This window comes from Glossina fuscipes, unplaced genomic scaffold (genome assembly GCF_014805625.2).
Source record: "Glossina fuscipes isolate IAEA_lab_2018 unplaced genomic scaffold, Yale_Gfus_2 1, whole genome shotgun sequence".
Taxonomy (NCBI): Eukaryota; Metazoa; Arthropoda; class Insecta; order Diptera; family Glossinidae; genus Glossina; species Glossina fuscipes.
The window spans coordinates 28740536-28765735 of NW_023998415.1; the positions used below are offsets into that span (position 1 = coordinate 28740536).

The 25200-nt window shown below is 33.5% G+C and overlaps 1 protein-coding gene across 4 annotated transcripts in view; it reads right to left on the bottom strand.

Annotated features, from left to right (window-relative positions):
- The window catches only part of LOC119631516 (protein rhomboid-like), a 61850-nt gene extending 53286 nt beyond the window's left edge, over positions 1–8564 (bottom strand). For 2 of the 4 annotated variants that reach the window (XM_038023806.1, XM_038023803.1), the window contains exons 1-2: positions 8546–8564; positions 7322–7452 (exon numbers count right to left, since the gene is read on the bottom strand). The gene's annotated coding sequence lies outside the window, so the exon portion shown is untranslated. Of the gene's footprint in view, positions 1–5113; positions 5884–7321; positions 7468–8545 lie in introns of those variants that run through there. The other 2 variants (XM_038023804.1, XM_038023805.1) reach the window with 2 other exon arrangements.
- Between the last annotated feature and the right edge of the window lie 16636 nt (positions 8565–25200).

Consider the following 25200-nt stretch of genomic DNA (forward strand, 5'->3'; position numbering starts at 1 on the left):
ATTATCAAAAAAACAATAAACGTTATGTGGAACCTGTCCTCTTACGTACGAAACGATAAAATATTGCTGGGTTGAATTTAAATGTTGTCATAGAAGCTCAAGTGATCAACCTGATTGAAGTCGTCAAATAGAAACTGTCCCCTTAGATATGGGTGAAGACAGCCACGATATGATATTCGACTTACTAAGTCGGAATGTAGGTATCCTTGTTGTGGTTGTAAACATCTCACATCAATTTGTTGTTAGTATTGCAAAGGAAAGCTTCGGGCCAGCTGGGTGCTGTATAGCTCACTCAAAGTTATTCGTGTGACCGCAATTAGTCTGAGCTGTTTTTTCATTAAGTAAGATACAAATTCGCCGCCATACATCAGACTTACGCCACGAATCGAAAAACTAGGCTTTGCACGTTGGAAGTGCTCTAAAGCCCGAAGTATACATCGACGGGAAAGGTAACAGCCAACGTTTTTTGAAGTGCATTTGTCGAAATCGTGACAGACTATCCTAAGAAGATTAAAGCCATAACGGAGACTTATTATTCAGCGTGGCTGAGTCGGTTCGTCGACAAAATCCGTGTGTCAAGCTAGGAGGGGATTACATTGAAAAACGAAATCATATTTCGCCAACCATGCCTTGTTTTCCATATTAGACAGTTTACGTACTTACGAGCTTTTCACGAAAAGTAAACATTACATAATTTAAAATTTTATTGAAAATGAAAAGTGCAGTAAGTGATTTTCACACGTCAGTTTTGAAGTTAGCAGAAAAATCCTTTGTCCAGCATGTATGCAAAAATGGATGAATGAAAAAATCAGACCTTGCATCTGCAAGCGTCTGTGTAGCAAAGAAGAAAACCGCGTCAGAGACCGCTTCATTGGTCAATAATATTAAATAATTGCTTCATTTATAGCAAACACCATATTTCTTTTTAAGCCAAAATGGATTGAACAGCTATCAGGCATATAGCGAAAGTCTTTCTAATTTCAATCTTGTAATCACTAAATAAAATGAAGCGTGACTCATTAGCCTTTGCCATCCCGCAAAGGTATATTTAGCGGGAATTCCACGAGGACAAGTGGGTTGACAAAAAGTAATTTTAGCGATTTGCAGTTGCGCAGATTAGACTTTTCAAATTTCCCATTTAAAGTTGCTCTAAAGCAGCATATGGTCATTTACTTTGAAGTGCTTGAAGCTGAAATCACTTTTACTCGTTTATTTTGCAAAACTTGTAGAGTTGCCAGTTAGTGATTTTCAGACTCCCACAAGCGTACCCAGGATTCATCGTGTCACGATCTTGACACTGATTCTCTAAGTATGACGATGGAATTTTTAGAACAACTGTCATCGGAATTTTTGGTTTGATGCTATATTTTCATACTACGTTGAATTTTGTAACGTATATGGATTTTACTATAATAAATCACTTGGCGATTTTGCTTTATCAATTTGTTCACGATATCGATCGATTTATTGCCATGGGAACGAATTTTGAATCGGTATTATTTTACGCACACACACACACAAATGTACACAACTATTCAGCGAATTAACTACGGCCACGATCAAATTGATAAAGAGGACTATTGTTAAGTTGCCTATTATTGAAGATTTAAAATATTATTCTAGACGATAATCGAGTATAATAAATAAATAATTGATCGTATGGTGAAATTAATGGCATTTAAATTCTTCCCGAATTATAATAATAACTTCCGTCTGATTGTTAACGATATAACGATAGATAGTTTACTATTGCTTATTGCGCTATAAGAGCTTACTTTCAACGCGCGTCCTTAGTGTCCGAAAAATACATTAATAAACTATGTATATCCTCCACCGCCAACAACCAACGCTGAGTTTAGATGCAATGTGCGGAATTAATCAATAGGAGTTTATTACGATAATGGCAAACTATTCACATCGCTCATGTCGCAGTGCTTGGCTGGAAAATTGCGATTTATTTGTCGTATAGACGACATTTGTTTCATTGCCTGCAGAAATTTCTCATTGGCGTAAAATTTAATTTAAAAGAAGTCGAAGAAAATTCCTTGAAATTCCTTGTTGTAAAAGAAAGTAAATCAAATCGACCTGCAGTGATAGAGATGGGTATACAGGGTACCAGGAACTTTGAACAGTGAAGGAGATACAAAAAAATCGAATATTGGCCTTTGAACGTATTTTCGTATATACAAAAATGATCAATAATTTTTCGAATACTATATGCTTGATAAGCATCCTTTAAAGCTCCAAAGTTGAAAGAAATCAACTTGAACTACTTATTAATATTAAATGAAACTATTACAATAGATGGTAATTTAACCGGAGCTACACGAACACACGAAAGGTAAAACGAAGTGTCCTTTCAAGTTATAAATTACGTCATATCGGCCACAAAGCCATGAATGTCTAAAGTATGAAGGCGTGAACGCTTAAAGTCGTTTAACACATATAGTCATTGAATCGCATTATAAGCATCTTGAGTGCACTGGATAGTTTGGAATAAAAAAACAACAAATCAATGAATTTTCTCCTTCCTCTCGAAATTACGTATTTCCAGCTTACCGTACTACTGACGCTCAATTTGTCTGTCAGTCATATTTGTAGAAAATTGTTGGCTTGTTGTTCTGTTCAATGTTAAATTGTGCTGCTGTTCTTGCTACGGACATTCCTTAATGCTACAATTCGAGCGTATTCAGTTCACCTGATGCTTTATTTTAAAGATTGATTCAATAAGTTTTGATATAAATTTTCTTCCATTAATTAGTAACGGTACATTGATTTATTATACGGGCTTCGGGGATGGTTTCTTGCATTCGAAGGTGACTTTTCTTGTTTCATGATCCTTTTGATTCAAAACTAAGAATTTATTAATGCACCTATAAGCTAAAGAAATTAATAGGTCTGCTGCAGCCTCTCATCAATGCACGGAATACCTGATTAAGTTACTCATATCATATGCAGTGCGGTCTGCTTCAAATGCAATCAAGTACATTTTGATATGTAAATTTTGCGTGAGAGTGACTATATAGGAATCGATCTAAGCTTGCCTTGCCTGTCTCTCAGTTCGTCTGTCCATCCGTCTATCTGGTTTATTTTTTTTTTTTTGTGTTCAATTCGTCAATAACGTCAAATAAACACTGAAAGGGGGCAAAAAATTTAAAAAAAAAAAAAAATTAAAGAAAATTGTTCTGAATCGATTTATCCTTATATGTACGTCTGTGCCTTTGATGTTTGTCCATGTAAGTTTGTGTTCAACGTACAAGGACGACCGGTAGCAAACAAGTTCGCAATGCAAAAGCTAAGCCGAAACTGTAACTCAAAGTATAAAATAGAAATTGATGTAAACGTAGGCATAAATATTTATCAAAGATATTTTTCAATAAAGAGCGTTAACTGGTACGTATACTTGTGCCCATTATTTATTGATTTAAGATATTGAATATCGAAAGCTCACCATAGAACGTATATATATATATATTTTGTACTTTTGTGCGTGCATTAAGTTCAAGTGTTACATAAACCTATGTCAGCATATTAATAAAATATATATTGTCGTAACGTAAGGACCTGCAGATAATAAGATTTTTATAGTACTTAACTGGTGTTAGCCTTTGTTAAAGCTATACGCGGGGCTACTCATGCAAAATCGATTTGAAACAAAAGCAGCGGAATAAGTTAAGGACAATGAATAAAAGCATATAAAACGCTCTTATTATAAAAGAATTTTGCGACCTTTTACCTTTTAAACGAATAGGAAAAAAATGCATATATATATATATAAATATATATAAGTAAACCAATGATATCTCTATGCGTTTTTATGTCTGTGAACAGTAGAAAAAATATACTCGCAAACGGATTCATATGCGATATCGTTCTTTTGCATTGTAAAGCAACAGCGCCAATGGCGTTTTAGTGTATTGTGCGCACATTTGCAAACATACGTGCATGTGTTCATAAGTATTATGACGTCAGTGATCGTCTGATAGGTATAAAAAAATAAATAAATAAATAAATAAATTGTAGAAATCGCAAACATTTTAAACTTGAACTGCAGCCAATCGGCAACATCCGACACTATTTGGTTGGCGAATTTATAGCCAGCACTTATGTAGACACTAACATATATGTGACACATTGAATAAATAGCTGTTGTCTCTTAGCGGCCGGTAGGTGGTATAACTTCCCCCTCCTTGCCGATTCGTTCCCTCTCTTTACTCGTTTAAGCTAATTTGTATCTAATAGAAAAAAAAAACATTTTAAAAATTCTCAACGATATATATCCGTTTAAATTTTGTTTGAGTGGGTGTTCCTTTATTACCCTCTCTCCCTTTCCCTCTTCCCCATCTTGTTTTTTTTTTTCGCGCTATTTTTAAAAGTCAAAATTTTAATAATATTTTATTACAAATTTGTTTTAGTCACAAATGATTAGTTGGCCTTTTAACAAAGTAGCGAGTGTACATGTACATGTGTATGCCTATGCGTTTGTAGACCAAATTAAAGAATGACAAATAGCAGCATATTCTCATCCATACGTTAAACAAAAAAAAAAAAAAAACCAACCAACAAAATTGTGCTTTGATATTTTGTGCCTAATTTTTTGTTGTTTTTCGATATTTGTAATAATCAAAGTGTGGGTGAGATGGACAAGTTTTTATGATAAAACGAATTAAGTGCCCATTTAACTCAGTCTACCGTTTGAGCAGATTTATACGACACACTTTCTATCTATGTGTTTGAATATTTCAGACAATTCGTTTTCTTTACAATTTTACAAAACAAGTTCAAAATTATGAAAACAAGTCACACTTTTGTGAAAACACAAGCTATATATAAAAAATCATTTATCAGAAAATGATTTGTTGTGGTATCGTGTTACAAAGCTTTCCAAAATTTTTCAGAAAATTTTGGGTTACATGCACCTATTATTTGCAGGCAGTAAGAAATGATTATACGAGGGTTGTGTGAAAAGTTTTCGATGTAAGACAAAAGTAAGATATTTTCTTAATCATGATATAACCAAAATAACGCCCATTTAATATTTCGATGTCTTGTCCGTAGAAACATTTGTCGTAAGTCTACAAGTGCGCTTGAGCTTCCGCCGACTTCTTTTTACCTGAAACATTCTCTTGACATTCACGATGTGGACTAAACGTTCAGGGCTATACTAATATTGTGGGTGGTGCTTCAAACCTGGTAATTTTGCTATTACAACCACTAACTTCCAGCACGGCTCATACGCAATGCAGTTTGCCCGCAATGCCTCCATCCTGGTTCAACCAAACACATTGTTTTGGACATTTCCCGACACTCTAACCGTAATCCAAAAATCATTCAGCGCAAAGTGGTGAGCTTGAGCAATGCTTCTGTCAGTTTTCGCCCAGGTCCCCAATGTTCATCATCATCCAAGATGGTGCGACCACTTATCGATTCAACTAATCAAAGTTTTACCGTAATACATGGTAGTAGAGGGCACGCATGCACCGGGTTGAACTCATCTTTAATTTATGTAGACGTATCGCGTTTGGAAAGCAAATCGTTAATAACAGCCTGATACTGAATTTTTTTTCATGTTAACAAAAACACTCATATCGCCGGACATCGACGACAGTCAGTCGAACAACAATCGCGCGCCCAAAATGGCTACAATTTTGGGTTAATACATATCAAGGCGTGCGCAAACATGTTCCATAACGATTGTGAGTAATTTCCGCCAACATCATGCTCAGGTGAGGAGCTTTTCATCTATCCTATAAGCAAATTATAGTCCTTTTGATTGCTTGTATTTAGTAACCAGTGCACCGATATATGATCCAATTGTTTTAAAACGTTATCCCTTAAAGTTGCAAATCTCTAATGGTTAAGTTTGCGTACGTATATGAATGTGTGTGTGTGTGTGTGTGTGTTGCGGAATATTCTACCAGAAAAATCAAGCAAGCTGCGGGTGACGAATGAGTGAAGGATGAAATGATTAACAATTTTTCGTTGGGGAGGACCAAAATTCTCGCAATAGGCCACAGTGGATTGCAAGCCATTGCTTCGTATACTCCTTTGTACATTTTTCTTGCGGTGACTCGAATACAGCTTCTGTCTTTCAATGAATATTCTGATAAATTTCGGGTAAAATCGTATCAGACGAAAACGATCTTTATTCGATGATCGATGACTATTCGACCCCCTCTTCTACGACTCAGGCGATAACTTTGGATAATCAGCTTTTGATTTTGTTCAGTTTTTTATCTTTTGTAGCTGTTGACGGTCAATGAAACATGCGATCTTTCTCATGTTCTCGGCAACAGGAAATTGCTCACAGGAAAGTCAAGAGATGTACCCCAAGAAGTTTCTACTCAGACTGTAGAGGCACTTTTTTCTTCCTATTTACACTACTCGTGTCATATTTCGCTTTATAAAACAATTGCAAGGAATCATGAGTTTCAATAGTTCCATCCTTTTTGTTTTCTTCGTTCTAGCAACTGACAAAGACCCTTGGAGAAATTTTGTATCGGCTTCGGTTACATGATGTGATATGAAACAATAAAGTGTTAAATACATCCCGACTCGTCACAGAGAGGTGGAAACATCTCATATTCATATCACTTTCGTGCCGTTTTATCAGCAGTGACGGGGATTGTCCGTAAGAACCGCTTATTAACGCTTCAAATTTAGTATGTATGTCGTCGGGCATTCTGTTTAAATGTTCTGCGGTACATATATACCTGTGGGCTCTAATGCCATATTTTTGATGAGTGGACGATGACATCTTGCTTAACACACACAAAATTGAATAACCAACTCCTGGTTCAAATAGCGTTCAATAATATGATCAAAGAGTAATAAATGCAGCTCTAAAAGAATACATTGAGGGAAAGCAGGCGTAGAGTTTGCACGCAGTAACGTATCAAAAATAATTAACACTTTTTTGGGAGAACTTTCGTATGCAGTTTTTATAGCATCAAGCTACCATTAATAATATATAAATTCATTACAATCTATTTGTCGAATCTACGCCAGGCTTAAGAGAGAATTCTTACTTTTTTGCTTCGTTGACCCTTTACACTTTCCCGTTAAGCCGTTAAAGTGAACATTATTGCCCAAAATATACATAAGAAATTAACGTAAATCAATGAATCAATTGGTTATGAAAATAATTTAAAATTTAGAATATGTAATAAGTCATAACCGTGAACATGCACACACTTTTGTGCATAGGTAAATGTACAAATAAATATGATACATGTATATATGCACGTGTGTAATCGCAATGCATTAATAATTCCGAAAAGGGAAGAAGATTTATGGAATCGTAAATTTATTCCACACTTACCGCAATCAGTGCGCTGCCTGGACTGGATATGGAACGATTTAAAGCTTGGCGATTGCATTTGTTGACATTGACAGCAAGAAATTAGGAACAGGAACAACAGAGTCCGAATATGGGTAAATATATGCAAATCGCTATATAGAAACAAAAAGGAAACGAAATAAAAAACAAATTAAATTACGATATCAGTTCAATATATATATATATATATATATATATATATATATAAAATATATTCTATCAATGAAAAATCACTGATCGTTTATTAGATCTCTTATATCGCTCTTGCATTCTTTTTTCGTACTCTTACTCTTAATATTTTCCTCTTTTTTTTTAGCAAGTTCAAAGTTAGTAAGATTTCATAAATTTCATAATGAAAATTTTGTTTTTGTCGCTGCACATGAAACCTTGCCAAGATTTGAATTTTAATTTGAAAAGAACAATAAAACCACTATCTTAACCGACTGTCAAGTAAAACACGCGTTTCAAAATGAATATATTTTTAGGAATCGTCTGATGGCAGATGTTAACATATACGTACGTACGTACGTAAGTACGCACGCACAACCACAGTTTCTTATTTATTTCTTTTTTTTTTTTTTGCAGCATTTGTTTAAACAAATCAAACAACGGAAAAAAAAAACAACACAAAAACAATATAAACCTTTTGAACATTTGTGATAAAACACTTAACGTTAAGAAAAAATATATCTATTTTTTTATTGTTTGTGTGCAAATTATTATGGGTTTATACACATCCGCCAGATATATAGAATTCAAGTATCCTGCTGTTGCGAAATTCTTCTTTTTTTTTTTTTAATATTTTTTGTTTTATAATAAGTCAAATATGGCAAAGATGAATGGCAACGACAACAACACTAACTAACTCTCATATTCATTATAATATTAAATAACAATAACAACAGTAATAATAACACACAAACGATTTCTTCTTTTTTTGCTTTTTTTTTTTTTTGTTTTTTTTTTTTTCTTTTTTTTTTCTCTCGTTTTTTATACCGTTAACATTTCAAACATATGTTGTTATCATACACCACATACACATGCATATACACTACACGCATGCATATTACGCTCAAGTTTTAATCGCATTATATCGAAATGCAAGGAATAATAACAGAGTGGAAAAAGAAGAAAAAGACCAAGAGCAAGAACAAGAATAAGAGCAGAGAAGCAGAGCAGCAGAATAAAAAAGAATTAAGTACGTACAACTTTTGCTCGCAACTGAGCTTTTTTTTCAACGAACCGATAGTTTTATAGCTTTGCAAATTTTCCACCTGTGCCGTTTAGCTGTTTTTGTTGTATATTTTTATCAGTTTTTTATTTTATTTTATTTTTTTTTTTTTTTGTTTTTATTTTTCGCTTCTTATTTTTTCCTTTTCATACCGCATGCATTCATTTTATGTTCTTTAGGCTTTCATATGCTTATGTTTTGACTCTAAAGGCGTATTGTTGCCTTTGCAACAACAAAACAAACATGTTCGAAGCACACTTGATCAAACAACTACTATTATCTTTTTATAGTTACCATCACACCATAAAGCAGACAAAACACCACCCAACCGCTGAATTCTATAAAAATACACCCACGTTATCCGAAAGTAAATAAATAAAGTACCTAAAAGCATATATATATATATTGCCCTCTTTGAATTTGACTTTGTGACGACAGAAGAGACATGTAAAAGTTTGAAATTTTTAAGTAATAATTATAATGTTTGTAATATAAAAACGTTAATATTTGATTTTTATGGCTTGAAAAATTTTCCAACAAGTTCAAATAGAATGAAGCTCGGTCCAAGTCGTCTTGCTTCGATTACCCACCAATTATAAATGAAAATATTTGTAAAAGTTAAAATCGCAAAGCAACCACGATTGTATTGCACTTAAAAAAAAAACCCATGAAATTAAATTGTGGTTAAAACAATCGAAGAGAAAGACATTACACTGATAACGAATACGATATATGCATATATATCTCGAATTCCTACTTGCTTTGATAATAAAACTTAAGCCAAGTATTTATTTACATTTATTGTCAAATGATTTCTTGACTAAATGCTTGTTCTTCGATACAGAAATTTTAAACTATTCTGAACTCGCAACTCAACTACACGGTATTATTTAGGCAATATTGTAACACGATTTATACACAAATTTGCTATTGATTTTTTTCTTTCTACTTATTTATTTTTTTTTTTTTCTTTTCCACGTTTCTTTTGCTTGCTTTTTTTGGAAAAGAACTGTGGTCAAATGTTCTGTCCTCTACATAAAAACGTACAAATTTATCGAGTTATAATAAAAACAAGATAATGTTCTCTATGCAGACAAACCATCTTCCTCCACTCGCAATATAATATTTTTTTTTTTTTTTTTTTTTCGTCTTACTCTCAGGCCTCCCATTAAAGTTGTTTCAATAAAATTTTTCCTATATTAATAAAAAGAAAATGCAAATCAAATACAAGCACACTCGTGCACTAAACAACTAAAGTATAATTGCACACAACTACAGCGATACACGAAAAAGACAAAAATATGCAGCCTTTCACCTTCACATATGCATTTGCGAAAGCCTTGCGACTCCTTTAGAAATCTATTAGAGATATCAGGCCCTCTCTGCTATCTCGAAGTGTTTAATATGCATACCTGCCGTGATAAGGCTTAACAATGCCTTGTTCAATGGGACAGGGCGTGAGTAATGTTTACTCAACGCTTTTTTCTGAAATATCAGCGAACCTTTCATTATGTTAACCAACAGATTTCAAATTTATATTTACAAACTTCGTGCCATTGTAGTTAGGAACAACCATACCCATGATAAATACTAAAAATAATACGCCTAGCGATGTTAATTGTCGTACACCTAGCAATGTGAAGTCCATGAATGGCGTTATGGGGCGTCTGAAACTGAAAGCTTCCAGTGGAATCGATTGCACTGTAGATCTTTCAACGACCAAAAGGAAAATATCGCAATAATGGAAAGTGCAATACTATCAGGCCCAACAACCATTATCCTAAAGAAAGCTCTACCAATAAATTCCAAAGTCTTTATTATCTTCGTTCCTGTCATCGACTCATCATCATGTAATTACAACTTGGATCAACAATATCAACTTATCTGTTAAGTAAATTACGCTCTCATCTAACAAGCTATAGCAACGGTTATGCACAATAACAAAGAAAAAGGAAAGTTTCCTCGAAATATTTCTCAAAATATTTGGTATGATATTTGCACTGAGCCTTAGTATTTCCATTTTTATGTAAGAATTTGTAAATTTCGATTACATATATGGTATCAACTAATAAACAAAATGTTGTAAATGTTCTGTTCAAAGCTTATACAGATTAATTATGATCACGTTTGTATTCATTGTTATGCTATTGCTTTATCGTTGCGTTCAACTTTTTGGCATTAGAATTATTTGAAATATTAACGAAAACAACAATAACAAGAAATTTTAGATAAGAGACTTTCGGATGTAAATAGTTATACGATATACTTACACATATGTTACTGTATATGTTATTCATACATCGTATATAGGTTCTCTTAAGTTAATGTAAGCGTATGCTTGTCGATGCGTGTATATGGTATATTGTTGTTGTTAATACTGCTTAGACTGTTTCGTAGTACAGCTACTGATATTTACTTTTATGTCCTTAACAGAAGCAGTAACTAAAACATCAACAATACGTACTACTACTCAATTTTATTATTGCCAGTAGCAACAACAGCAGCAACAACACGAATGCTTGCAACATTAGCAGCTGTTTCAATAACACGTTTTCTGTATTTCTCTCCTTCTTTTTTTTTTTTCGTTTTTCGTTTTTCGTTTCTTTCTTATTCCGTTTTTTTCCAATTTCTTGCCTCGTTCGCCTTAAGAGTGATGTAATCACTTGTGCACTTATTATTAAGTATATATATATATATGCAGGTGTATGTGTATATGTATATATGTGTATTCATACTCTTTCAGATTTACACAGCCATTCGATACTTTGCAACTAAATTGTTGCTATTGTTGGAATTTCTGTGATATTGTGTTCATTATTATTCGAAACAAATCAATTACAGTTTGAATTGGACTTTTAGTTTATAAGGTAAACATGAACGATTAAATCGCCCTTGAACGTTTATATAAATATGCAAAACTTTATAATATCTACTAACGATAGATGGGTGCATAATTTCGTCATTTCAGTTGTAACACGCGCCAATACGATTCGATGACGATTCTCGCCATTTCGTCTCATTCTCGATTCGTATGCTACTCAATTATACGATAGCTAAAGAAAATGTTTTCTTCGAAATTTTTAATGATACCTTGATCCAAACGCGCATGGTATTGTTTTATTATTATTTTGAATTTTGAAATGACTATCAGTGAAGTTAAAAAATTGTGATTAAAAATAGCTCCGACCAATTGAATGATAAATATTTAGAATTAAAAGATAATGCCTTTTGAAGAATCATCTTGAATGATGAATGGAAAATTTTTTACTTATTGGATAGTCCATCAAGTAATATGGAGATAATCGTAAAGCATGTATGTATGATGAAAGAATACCAAAATGCATGATTGCAATTTAAGGCAAAGCAAAACTTATAATATTCTTCCATGGGAAACGATTTTCATTAACTAATCCCATAATGCTGATCACTTGCTATAATTGTCTTTCAAAGCTTTTCAAAAGCTTTTGCAGCTAGTTTTTCACTGAAAAATTGGCGAATAATTATAAAGCTCGTGTTGTGAAAAAGACATAACCACTTTTACCCCAGAAAACATTCCATAAAACGTGAATTTTAACTTCCTTTCATATTATGTTGGTTTTCCGTGCACTATGTTGTTGAATGATTTCTGAATCGTCAGTACTGGTGTTATCATTAGCAATTCGGCATTTGAGTCTGTCATTATCCGTGGAAAGCATTCTTTCAGTCACTTGAATACGGCGGTCATTTCCCAAAAAAAAATAGAATTGTTTTAAAACAAGATGAGAAGAGAAACGAGATAATTACAAATTGCTCTTTAAAGCGAATTGAATTGTTCGCATTTATATTTCATCAATCGACAATTGCTGAGTACAAGATACTTGATGTCGTTAATATTTGGTTAATAGTGCTTGCCGTCGATGATTTGGCTCCACATGATTCGTGTTCAACTGCTTGTCTGCCGTCTTTAAAATTTCTATATCACTTGGGAATCTTTGAACATCTCATACAAGAAACTTCATTTTTGTATCATACGACTTGCTTGCGATTTAAGCATATATTAAGTTTGAGTTGGTATACACAGCATACAGGAGCTTTTTTCAAAAACTGAATCTGAATATACCAGCAGAGCGATCTAAAAATAAAAGTCAAGCATGTTTTCTTTTTTCGGCCTAATGTAGACTTTTATTTTAAACTCATGTAAAAAATGTAAATTTTCATCTTCCATTCTGAATACACACATGTTCGTTTAAATAAGCTTATTTATGAAAATCCTACCGACTTGCAACTTAGTTAGGTAACCGCCAGTTGACCATATGTTTGCAATCAATATATCAGAACGATTAAAATCGCACGCTTACGCCACCCATGAAGAATCAAATACGAGCTTCAGTAACCACGAACGGTTTTTATTCACTCTTGGCAGCTTCGAAACAATTTTTATTGACGACAATGAAGACAGAAAATATTGATTGATGAAGAACGACGACGAAGAAAGGGGTATACTCAGTGGGCTGAAACTTAGCCCTTAGTATTCAACTGAAATTTAACTGAAACCTTATTTTTGTTTGAACGACTGAGACGACTTTCATTTCGCGCGTGAAGGCATTTTCTTGAAACTTTTTCCTATAAATCGGAGGCTAGTTATAAAAACACATTAAAATGTCCATTTTAGCCGTGTTTCGAAATTGTCGCGGGTGTGTTTATGTGCATATCATCTGTATTTTCAAATTTAGTTTTAGCCGAAGCTTATGTTCAAGCTTGACCTTTCTATCTCAATTCTCCTAGTGTTAAAAAATTGCAAGTGTAAACAACAAGCTGGACAAATATGATTACACTAAGTGAACTTTCGTACGGACTAAGTAAGAGCATACGCATTTAGTTTATAAGATCTCTTATACAATAGTTGATGACTTAAAGCACGTTTAGTCACAGGGCAACCAGGATTGCATAGTAAGTCTGCCTCATTTTCCCATCATTGGAATGTATGTGAACATGTATGTAAAATCTAAAGTTCCTTTACGCTTGCACGACTAAAAAACTTATTTTATATTTCAATGAAGAAGGAAGAAATGTTGTCCTGAATTTTTAGGATTTAAAGCCAAGATTCTTTGATTGTTTTCGGTAAAATTTTCAAGTACGTTTCACTTGAAATTCTTCTCATTCTATGCACTCGATTTAAAAGTTCTTTAAATGTAATTCACTTTCAAGCAATCATCATATCAAAGATTCATTTTTACGAAATGGATATGAAAATAAATAATAAAGCTCATCCGCCTAAGTGGCCGAAGGCAAAGAATCTCGATATGCAACTCAATGGTCGTGGGTTCGAATCTCAAGTGCGGTAAAGTTTTTCATAAAGCCGATAGCCGATAGCCGATAGCCTTAGACGTAAATGCTTTAAAACTTTAATTTTAGCATATATTTCTCTGGCTGCATTAATAATAATAATAATTATAATAATAATAATAATAAAAATAAAGCTCAGACACAAACTAAAATCTAGTTATGAAGAACGAGAGAGTTTCCAACTCTTTAAAACCACAATTTTTCACATAGCCCATCCCATAGAGAAAGAAAAAAAAAAAAAAAAAAAAACAAAACGAATACTCTATTGTTTACGCATAACTCTATTGGATTAATTTAATGTTTATGCCAACGCATATATACGCATGCACACAAAGTTTTATACATTAGAGAACTTATGATTAGATTTTTATTACATTTGAAATCGATTTCCTTCAATAACCTAAAAACCTCAGTAACCATATACACTCATATAAACAGTAAGCAAGGCTAAATGCAAACATTAACACTGAAGGTTTCCAAACAATTTTTACTGGCTACCGTCTCACTCAGGGCCTACTTCTTTATATGCTCTTTTTTCTCCTTTTTCTTTTTTACTCACGGGCTAAATGATTGTCTTATAGCAAATGCTATCATGGACATTACATTGAAATTGCAATACAATGACCCGTTTCGATAAAGTATGAGGCACATGCTACGCTCTGGTTGTTTATGTACTCGTGAAATTGCAAAAGAACTCCGTGCTGTTCGAATTTGAATATAACTTGAATCGACGCTACAGGACCTTCTTATTAGATAACAGCAGTAATAGAACTGGAAATAAAGTTCATCAACAGGATTTGCAAATTTATCAATTCTGTACACAAACTGATATTGCAAATGGTATTGAAAATCTCAATGCAGCCAACAATCGTAGAGAGGTAATTAACTTTAGTGTTAAAACATATATATATATATATATTCTTGATTTATCGCCATAGATCAAATTTAACTGCGCTTGCGATCTGCATAATACGTCTGATCTGCAGATCGAACTCAAGAGAGGCAATAACTGAATAACTCAAAGATTGTTTATGCTCTAAAGAATATCGATTTAGAATTTAAAAAAGCAACTTAACAAATTCGTATACTTACGAAGAATGCTATTGAAAATTGGATTGACCGGTCATTTAGTTTTGGTTTTCTTCCAAAAAGTTGTTACCTTAACAAAAAATCGGCAAATAGCATTCCGGTATACCGAGAGACTAAAAAAAAAAAAAAATTGAAAAGTTGGACTTCATGTTGTACGGCAGCACAGTCTAATTTTTAGCATTTCCTTATGAAATTTAGCACAAAACAATGAATGAACATATATATGCATATGTACTTGTAAGTTTGAACTAAATTGGAACTGTATTTTTGAAAGTACTCCCCACATAAGGATTCCTGGCAAAAATTAACTTCTAGACAAATAGATGCCTCACTTTTGACGTTTTATGAACGTAGATGAAGAATTGTATATAGAGTGTATATATAGTCTACCTTGTCGCAAATTCCATGTCCGGGAATTCAGTTTGGCCAAGTTGACACTTGAGCCGCATTTTCATTTCATATTTTAACTGCTTCTAACAGCAAGGCTTGTTTTTAAAAAAGTTCAATTAATTCTACGCAGTAGCTTTTGATTCGTACGTTCGCAAATATGGAAAATAAAAAAAAAAGCATTGTCGACATATATTAATTTTTCAGTATCGAAAAATTAAAAGTGGTTTTCAAGCCAGATAAAAATTGTCGGATGTATATGAATAGGATATATTGGCCGAATGCTGATTTAAAAGCAATTCGTGACATTGCTGAGAGATTACATTTACGATAGAAGAAAAGATGAAATGGCATTTTGAGAACCTAAGCTGTTGGTTTGTTTTTTTCTTTTTTTTTTTTTGTAATTTTTAATATTTACATTTAATTTTATAAAGTCAAAGCACTTTAGTGTGCTTGCCAACTGGAAGACAAAAGAAATTGATTCAACCTTGTATTCATATAGGTTGCGGGGAGTCTGGGTATATCATGCAAATTTCTTGTCGAGGAATTCTGATAGCAAATGAGGGACAAACAATTAAAGTCATTAAAAAAAAGAAAAAAATTTAAGAAATTCATCCGAGTTTGTTATATCTCCAGTCTGAAGAAAAAAGTAAAGCTAGAGAGTTATGATTTGGCTCACCATTACATGCATATATGACGAGCAATGATAAAGAAAAATGCTTTCGAATTTTATTAAGACGGAAACTGCCTAATAACTATGAAATTAGTTAGGCAAAATACAAATAAAACGTTTTAAACGCAACAGTTTGGAAACTTCTGAAATATAATACGAATAACATACGGCATCACTTTAATAATCAACTTGAGATTATGCAGACTTACATATTTATTTGCAATTGAAGTACAAGAAAAGAAAAGCTTATAAGATATAAATATATATATATACACGTACATATACATGAAGGAAAAAGCGAACATAAACACATTCATGCACACACGTACAATAATATGAACACAAGTGGAATAAAATCCAATCAACACAAGAGGATAAAACGGTAAATAAAATCACAAAAAAAAAATCGTAATAAAAATTATAAAACAATTGAAAAAATGAAAAGAAAAACAGAGAAAAATATAAGAAATCGAAGAAAAACGGAAACTACATATTCAATAATAAAAATGTCGATTTTATTTCGATTACTTTGAAGTTTTTAATCAAGGATTGTGCTTCCGAATGTATAGATTCGTAAACAATCCACCAAATACACACACAAACACACACATAAACACGATGCGATGGGAAGAGGAAAAGGGCGAAGCACAAAAAGAAACAAGCAAGGCAACGAGGCGCTTAAACAGGAAAGATATATACATGCCATCCGCTCGTTCGCTAGCAATCTCAACATAGTCAAAACTCGATTTCTATCTAACTCAGCTGCTCAGCTCGTAACATTGTTTTAGAGCATACTTATTATCATTCAATCATGAGAACGATCTGAAAAGCTCCGGGCGCACTTTCTTCAACGAGATGGACAATTGCGAATAAGTGTTTTGGCGAGAAAACATCCCCAGAGAGCATGAGACTACACATGCTGCGACAATATGAAAAATTTTAAAAGCTTTACACGGTCCTTGCAGTAATTCTTCTAAAGCGGTTAGATGTGCAAGATCGCAAGCATATCAACCAAAAATTAATTTTATTTAACATGGCCTATACATAACAGAAGCGACTGCAATGCTTTTTTTTTTTTGTTTCTTATTTCAAGGTTAGAGGATTTTTTTGTCAAGAAAGATGAGATAATGTTACTTTCGTATATGGATATGATTGCGTCCTTCTATTTACATATCCAAATTTATTAAGACGGAAATTCATCATAAATTAGTTCCAAGTAATAAATCAAGGTCAAGCCAAAGTTCTTGTCGTATTTATTTAACAGATGGTTTTATAATCATTTAGCTTTGATGGCACAAAACCTTTTCAATCAAATTATAACGCGAGCGAAAGTTTGGCAGTCGGAGATTTTTCGCCCAGAAATCCCGAAATTTATTATCGACTAAAAGCGTACATATTCGGTTCACCAAAAGTTCATTTGAAAAAAAAAAAAAAAAAAAACGCTTCATAGCAATAATTTTCAACTCTTATGCTATGCTACATTGTGTTGTATGTATGTTACAATTTCACAAATCGGGATATGAAAAGTATGGAAAATCTGAAAAAGAGGGTCAATGCGTTGTAACATGAAAATCGGATCAAGTTGCGTGGGCTGGTTCGCTTCTTTCACAATCGAAACTATTAATTCCTCTCCCATACTAGAACCGAAATGAAGCGGAATTTTTAATTGTTTAATTTGTTTGTTTTTTTCTAAAATAGAGCCAACAGCTTATAATGTCGTTAGTGATTCATTTCTTCGTTTAGTTGAAAAATTCATTTCATTAGCGTAAAATTATTCCTTCGAATGTAAACAGCATTGTATCGATAATTGATTTTATGTTATACTATTTTTAATCATAACGACCCAATTATCGACCAAAGTAAATAAACAGTTTCCGAGTCATTTGTCCATCAATGTACGTCAATGTCGACGACATACTAATTTAGGATTCATAGAGCCTCTCGTGTGTCTGCAAACAGAATTGTGTCACTTACACGTTGCATGAAATTTTCAAAGTCGCAAATATATTGACCAATAAAGTGAAATTGTTGAGTTGTAACCAATACAAAAGCACAATATACCCTTAAATACAGGACTTACAATAATTTTACTTTTACTTGCGATTGCTTCTCGCCACCAAACTAACATCGTTTACGTATTTACGTGGTGGACATTAGACTAAATTGATTATACTCACAGTTCGTTTATTCTTTACCTTTTTTTTTTTTCAATCATCTATATGAACGCAACGATTAACTTTGCTTACTTTTACAATGCTATCGCTTTTATGAGCAGCTGCTTGTTGTGACCAGTGTTAAGCGCATTTTGATTACGCGCACACTGAAAGAATACCAAATATTTTAAAGTTGTCCTATGGGCAGTACAGGCCGTATCCGCAAAAGAATACAATAACAGCGAAGTGAAGTGAATGGGCAAGCGAACGGAAAACGGCACGAAAAGGAAGTAAGGCATACACACGCACAAACTTTGATTATGTATATTAAAAGGAGTTGGTGGCAGTTAAAACTGGTTTCCCCATAATAATAACAACGCTACTGTCAAGCAAAACAAGCAAAAGCAAAAACAAAAACAATCGATTGCCAAAAGTAAGTATTTGTTGACAACGTTTGCCGCATATTAATGAATTTATGTTATAAGAAAGCCCGAAAAGGGAAAATCATGTACTCTAACCACACTTACAGGTGCACGTAAAGACCGGCTAAATAAATACACTTTACATCTGCAAGCATGTTTAATGTCTTAAGTCTTTAGCTGTGCTTGTATTTTTATTCATAAATTTGTCAATACGGCTCAGTATGCGCGTATGTAAAGTCATAATATATACGCACAATGAATGAGGGCTTCGTCCAACCATTTATATGTGCAAAAGAGAAACGAAAAACGGAAAGAAAAAGATAGAGAAATGATAAGCGATTTCTTCCCGATACACATGATTGCAATAATATCGCACAGAAAGCTTTTATATTATGGATGTATACCTAGACGAGCTACATATGGTATGATAAACCTATTGCATGTCCAATTTTTCCCAATTTTATCGACTGAGATCTTCTTCGCTGCTTAAGACATTGGTATTCGATTTCAATTTCAATTTATGCACATTTGTCGGTCAAAAAGAAAAAAAAAAATTAAAAAAAAATAAGTAAATAAATAAATAAATAAATAAACAAATGACGTGAATAAATAAATAAATAATAAAAAAAAAAAAGAAGAAAAAAAGCAGACCTCATTCCGGACCCGCCCGAGAAGGTATGATATTTTTACATTTTTTTTATATATAAATTGTTTTTCCATTTTCTGTTTGCTTGGCAAACTACATGACTAAAAGACTGACTGACTGACTGACTGACTAACTGACTGATTGACTTGACTGGCTGTCTGACTATGCTGTGCTATGTGGTGCGTTTGTTGGCTGAAATGCTTTAGCAGCATTCTATGAGTCACCACGCAATTCAGCCTTTGAACAGACAGTTGCGAAAGATACAAACACTCATACATCCCCACCTGATATATATTTATATTGATATTTTACACATAATATTGTCTCGTCTTATACCCACACATAAATGCATATATATATGCATATTCTGTACACATGAGCGCTTAGTACTCTCAATTGAACGTATATAGTAGTTGGGATTGTTAGTAATACATCTGTGCACATGTTTTTATGCGATTATCCACATATACACTTACACTTTGTATTTATATACAAAAACAACTATCCTATCGCACAGACATCATAGCTTTACTCTCAGCAATAGAATTTTACTCTCAGCAAAGTCAAATAGGGCCTCCATAAGAATTGCACAGTAAAGTAAATTTTACTCTCAACAATAGAATTTTTTTACTTTGTCGGTGGTTTGTGTCACAACAAAAAGCAATTGATTTTCTACACTGAAATTGAGAGTTGTTTTTTTTTATTTTTTTTTTACTTTTTTTTCTTATATTTATTTTTAATTCATATAAAGAGAGAAGAGTAAAAACCAAACTGCCGCATTTCTCTCATTCATGTTTTGTGAAACGGTATGAGACATGAATTATAACTAAACCAAACATTTTTTTGGTTCGATGTTGTGGCTGCGTATAAGAGTCGTGTTTCTCTTTGTCCAATGTTGGAGTTCGTTATTAGAGTTTATTTCAAATTTGTCCCAAAATTTGAATGATAGATTTAACAAAAGTTGTTCAATATAATTTGCAAAAAATAAAATGGAAAACAAATGTTAATGAAAAGTAAAAAAAAAAAAAAATTAAAATAAAATCACATTCAGATATATATGTCATTGCGTTGCTGCATACCTGAGTGTTACATACGGGACGACATGTAAAATATATTCCCATCCTTCGGGGTGATGCGTGTAATAAAAACGAAAAATTTGAAACTTTTGCAAAAATGCCACGTGCACCTTTTATCCTGATGACAATTAGTTCGATATATAATAAAAATCAAATTTCAACCAATCCATGGAACATTTCGACATTCGTCGCTCTGTTGTTTTCGTCAAGAAAGGTTTATTGTATTTATAATCACATATGCATATATTAATAGAATCATAATCAAGTTTTTTCATCGATTCCTTGCTTACACTCGGCAATTATTTTTAAAAAAATCTGTTACAAAATATTATACATAATCAGTGCATTGTCACCGTATGATAAAAACAAAGCAACACTAATTCAATAGATGATGAGTGACTGACTGATCCAAAAAAGTGGTTGTCAGATAAATGAATATGACGTCGAGGACTGAACTAATTAGCATATGCCAGTTCAGTATTTGTGATCTTTTCTCAATGAATTTTGCGTTGCATAACCGAGTGTTGCCAGTGGGAAATTGGATATTTCATTCATTTTTTTTAAATATTTTTTTTCATATTTGGTCCTTGCATATTCTCATCCGTTTGAACACATCAGCCATCGAACGTGAGCTTGACGTCATAGACGCTCATAGACTACTATGCATTTAGTACGGTTTCCGTTATCGCGATTCATAAATTTTTTATCATGCTACGCAATACAATGTAAAATTTGTCTTCCTTTTCTTAGCTTAAGACGATTGCTCACATATGAAAAATGCTTCCTTGCAAATCTTAGCGATTCTATTCAAACATTCGCTCAGCTCCAACTACTCCACTACTACACTTTCCAACTACTTTTTCCGCATGAGAAAGTTCTTCGTCGCGTAATACTTGCAATTTTTTAACTCCAATTTGTTCTGCATCAAGTCCAATAATCCTAAAGAATCCGAATTCATAGTGGATTTCCTCGATGGATTTTACTTGCAATGGATTTCAGTAAACGGCACTTTTTTTCGAATTAAAAAATTCCGCTGGCTTATAAGTCAGCTCAAATATTATGCTGTTGGACGTGATTACGTCAGCTCAGGTAATAGTTCTTTCACATGGAACAGCCACGGTACGCCCATTATGCTCTCCCTTAAAAATCTCCCAAAACTTAATCACAAAATGCACGACACAAAAGTTGTCAAGCACTTGAAAGTGAAAACGTAGAAATGAAAACTTGAGAGCAGTGAGTTAGATGCCTTTCAAAAACACGCTTCGTCGAGTCCGTCCCCAAAAAAAGGATGACTCTGCTTCCACAAACATGTGGCGCTAAATATAAACCATTGCATAACCATCATACAAAGCATATGAGAAGTTAGCTCACCTAATGGGTGGCACCAGATGGTATCATTCCAAGACGTACATTTCCTTAGTTCACAAATTCATTGATAAGAGATAAACTTATATAGAGAAGTTAAAAATTCTAATAAGCCTTAGTAGTGTTTGCAGGCAAAATTTTATAGCATACTTTAGAAGCCGACGACATGACATGAGTTTTGAAGTAAAAATCGTAATACCGGCAGACATGTGAACACACAATGAACTGCATTGCGCTATTTATGCTTATCCATAAAGGATTTGAATGATTTCAGCCTCAAAGTTCGCGTTTTTGAATAATTACTTCTTCGTGTATCCATTTACGTTAGTTAGAGCGACAACTCTCGACCATAGAGTGTTTTGCTAACGTTCGATTTATAACGGTAATGTTCTATTCTCTTTAAGCCGCATCTTTCATAGCAATGGCCAAACCAAATTTATACATAAAAGCTATAGAGTATTTCGTTAGTTTTGGGCGTGTTAATTAATCGGCCGAGGTTTTATTATATTGATCTTAAAGATAATTCTGGGAAATATTTGTAGCAAATTTTAGTTCAGCTCTTCTTACAGTGTCCTTTGCGATATGTGAGACAGCGTGAGAGAGAGAGAGAGGGAGAGAGAGAGAATGGGAGAGCGAGGAATCGCGCAGATAAAATAATTGAATTTTTAAAGCATTTTGACATTCAGATCAATCCTTACTACGGATTTTATGTTACAATCTTTTCTTTGTCTTTCGCTTTCAATCTTTCCGTTGTATTGAAAATCTAAACAAATAAGTAATTTTGTGAGGTCTAAAGCATCATCTATCTACAGCTTAATGACAAAAAAAAGGAGATGTCAGAAAGCCAAAGAAAGCAAGCTCCGTCGTGATGGTCGGAAATGGCCCTTCGGGTAGTTTCATAACGGCCAAAATCGGGTGTGCAGGAAATTTCTTTCGCAGCGAGAAGTGCATAGTTCACTGGGCCGTACATGCGCTTTCATTGAAATATTTTAAGAATGTTGGAGCTCTCCTATTCACTGGGATGCGATGAGCAAGGCGACACTTTCCCGTATAGCCATGTGTGGGCATAAACGTATTCATGTGCATGTTAAATCCTCTAGTTAACAGTTGTTCTGTATGGCTACTCTCTATGAAACAACATCAGCATATTAAATAAGTTTAAGCAAACTTGAAGAACTTTCTCATTACATTTATAAAATTCCGGACATACACATACATAAACCTTGTAAACAACATATAATATCTATGTTTGATTTTACGTGTCGTTCACAGCTGTCCATTTGCACATATGTTAAACATTGTACGTTAACTTTTAATGAGATTCGTGTCAACATTTCAAAAATGTATTTGTCCAGATCCTCTTGATATGTAGAAAGCTTAGAGCTAAAAAAAAAATTAAATATTTTTACTGCACTGCAAATGCATGCCTTAGACTCACAAAACACATATACATATCGTTATAAGCGAAAGTAAATGGTTCCCGAAATTGTTTTGGACAGAACTGTATATCCGTTCACTGTCAATGTCAATATTGACTAAACAATTGTTCCGAGATATCTCGGGATTTTTGCATACATCATAAATGGAAGTAAATTTTTAAAACGATATTGTAATCAATCCTTTCGCAATCGGAATTGTGGAAATTGAAAAATGTAATGCAACTTTTAATTAATTTGAAAAAGTTAAGCTCGAAGGCAGTATATATTATTCATTTACAAAACCCGTTTATGGCCTTTACAAGCCTTTAAAGCAATCTCGAGAAAACGTTGAAAATTTCATGTTATCCTTAACAACGAATTACTCACAAAGTACCGCTAATGTGACGCTGAAATTTTGCATAAATATTTATCAGAACGGACTTGAAAAAAAAAAAAACAATGCCGATCATTTTGCCAATAAACAAACAAAACTCCCATACAATTAAGAGAGATATGAAGTGATATTCCGAGATTTGTCGTTGTTATCGCAGGCCGGTACAAATTTTTATTCGCTTGCCTTTGCCAATAAAGTAATGAATTTATTGAAGACAATATTGCTTTCCAATTTAAGAATATTTACGAAATCTAATCATTATTTCAAAATCGAAAAGCTCGATAACTAACTACCAATTTAAAATTCCCATATGTAAACATATATACAAACATATGTGCACACACAAATACCAGTGCGTTAATTTTAAAGTGAACCCTGATTGGATAAAAACTGGTTATACCGGCTGCCATACGTGTAACAGAAAACGGAAGCCTTTATTGAAAGCACTGCTTGTCTGCTGTGATTTACCATCATTATGTGTGTAGGCTTTGTCTGGCAATCATCCATAGATTTCTTTTCGTTTTTTCCATTCTCTCTCTTTGTTTTTTTTTTTTTTTCGATACTTAACCCCACCCATCATACACGTTGTTTCAAATATTCTTTGTACCAAAAATTAAGAATCAAAAATTTTATAAGACTTTTCAAGACTCAAACAATTAGTTTAACTTTTTTTATTCTATAAGCGACTCTCGCCATAAGGTCAAGATTCTTAGCGTCGAATGCGTTATAATTTTTAAGGAAATTTTAATTTAACATTTTTACGTATTATTGCAGTAAAGTAATAAATACATCGCGCAATAAGTTTGTAGGATTTGGGCACTTTTACAATTTTGTCATTCAAATGCAATACTGGTGCTATCTAATGCTCACTATTGATCCTTTGCTGCCTTTCAGGGCAGACGATGAATATCATACGAACGACATAACCGTCCGCGTCGCTTTGAACGGTTTTCGCCTGTTTCTATCCACTCGGTTAATTACCGATGTGACTCGAGAGAGTAGCGATGATTTTATGCTTCATTCATTTTCACATATCGCATGAAAAGATATTTTTTATTTCGCCTAAGTGGGTCCAATCAGCGCTCCATTGGAGTCATTAAGGAGTGTAGCGCAAAGGCGAAGAGAACTACCTCAGGAACAAATGTTCTTGCAAAATAGTAAACAAACTGTCTTCTGTTATCACGAAGGTGTCAGCTTCATAACTACATAACTTCACTTTTCGGTCTTCCAAACTGATTTTGTGCACTTGTTTACAGGTTTCCTGAAATAAATGCCACATTCGAGCGACCAGAACGTTTAGCATAAACGAATTTTGTACCGAGCTATTTAAAATCAGCAAACCACTCTTCTACCACTTGTCTCGACGGAGGGGAGTCCAAACAGTACTTGTGGAGCCGCTACTTTGGTTCAACACTACTTTTTCGCATTAAGAAGCAATACTTACTTTACCAACGCACGAGTAGCCTCACCAGAACATCTATAACTTGTAAACTTGTGTAATGATTGGACTGAAATGATCGAAATTTCCACACATTTCGTTTGAAAATTGGTTTTATTCAAAAATCATATCGATTCGTTACATATTCGGGTTCGGACATCCATATGTCACCACTGAGCGGCACTCATTATTCAGCGATGTTTTAAACTAATAGTAGCAACCATTTCGGGCAAAATAATCATAG